Raw genomic sequence first — 1851 nt, forward strand, 5'->3', positions numbered from 1 at the left:
TTTTTTTTTTTTTTTTTTTTTTTTTTAAGTAATCTCTTAGCCCAACGTGGGGCTTGACCTCACAGCCCCAAGATCAAGCATTGCATACTCTACCAACTGAACTACCCGGGCACCCTTATTATTTTATGTTCTTATCAGAGCTTGGGTCATTCAAAATGTATAAACGTCCAAAAATTATACTGTTCCCCAAGTTTTTTCATTGTAGTCTGTGGAAAATAGCTAAGTAGGCCACTAGGTTCAGCAGGTCACTATTGCTGTTTGTGGTATATCAGTTACAGTTTCTTCCTTCTTCTATCTGGTCTTGTCTTTTCTATTCTATCTCAGAAGTCAAAGCAACTACAAGTCATGGGCAATAAATTTAAATAAGCATCATCTGAACTGGGGTATTTCCTTACATATTCTGACAAATTGATGATTGATATGCCTAGTCTCCCAGTGCCATCACAATGCTGCATCTTCAGGGGTACATGGATGGGAAATGTATGTAGGGAGGAGGAAGGAGGCCAGGGCAATAGAGGTGGATTAAGCTAGAGAAACATACATTTTTAGGGCTAGAGAAACATACATTTCAGGGCCCCTAGTTTGGCTGGGCCTTTGCAGAAGAAAAAAAAATGTTTTATTCTTCTAATAATAGGTGTTCCAATAATGTTCTCCTAGATCAGCTCCTTTTGTCAAGTTTTCAAGTAGAAGATATGTGTTCCTTACTCATGATCACTTGCCAGGCAGGGGTCCCCTTCAGACTCCCTCTTGTTAAATGGCATTGCAGTGGTTGCTGAGATTTGGGGGAATCTAAGGGTGAGTTGAGTTGGGGATATGTTTAGTCTGGGTGTAGATGAGATTTGTGTTTGCATTTGCTTTTGCCACGAAAACAAAATGACGTTACTTATTTGGAACAACCTTATTAACTTTGAAAGTTCCACCCTAATAAGCTCACACCTTGGTGTGGACTCAAGGCTTCATTTCCAGATCTTAGCCGCCTGGTGCTGTTTGACCCAAGGCAAAGCAATTGTGTGCATTGATGAAACCAATCAATTTAGCTTATTTTTTGCTTATTTATTTCATTCATTCTCATGTTTTCTTTCTTTTTTCCTGTGAGTCCAGAAATGCTTTAAGAGGAATGTCTGTAGAAATTCAAAGCTATTTGAATTGTAGGAGAGTTTTTTTCTATATATAGATTTCAAGAATCAGAAATCTTCTAGCATTCGATATTTAGCACACATATTTAAACTTACGTTGTCCAGGAATATACAGAATTAATCAGTATCTATATTCTCTTACAAAAACAAATGACCCATCACATTTTTGATTGTCTTAGCTATCTTTAGTCAAATTGGACAAGGAACGAATGTCATTTCCTTACCATTTGTGTTCACTTCCTCTGATGATTTTGTCTGGCAATTTATTTCCACATTTATTAATTTTCCCCATTTGTATGTATTTATAGTTAACATTTAGCATTTTGCTTTACTAATTTCTTTGTTCTTATTGTCTTCCTGCAACCTAATTCTTGGATTAAAGAAGTATATACTCCAGGAATTGTTCCAATGGGAATTTAGAGGTTCTGAAATACTCTTTTGAGAATTTTTATGTTTGAATAATTTTTACTTCAACATCCTACCTGCTTAGGTATAGAACCTGCTAATTCTCCTTTGAAAATGCCATTCACTGTTTCCTAGATTCTATTTTGATAAGAAGTCTGATGTCAGTTTGATTCTGGTTTACTATAAATAATAATTTCAGATGTTTTTGTTTGTTAATCTTATCAATGTTGCTATTGCATACACACACACACACACACACACACATATATACACATAATTTTTTTTTTTCCTGGAGCTTCATGACCTTTTC

The sequence above is a fragment of the Ursus maritimus genome, unplaced genomic scaffold (assembly GCF_017311325.1).
Source record: "Ursus maritimus isolate PB19 unplaced genomic scaffold, ASM1731132v1 scaffold_3, whole genome shotgun sequence".
Lineage (NCBI taxonomy): Eukaryota > Metazoa > Chordata > Mammalia > Carnivora > Ursidae > Ursus > Ursus maritimus.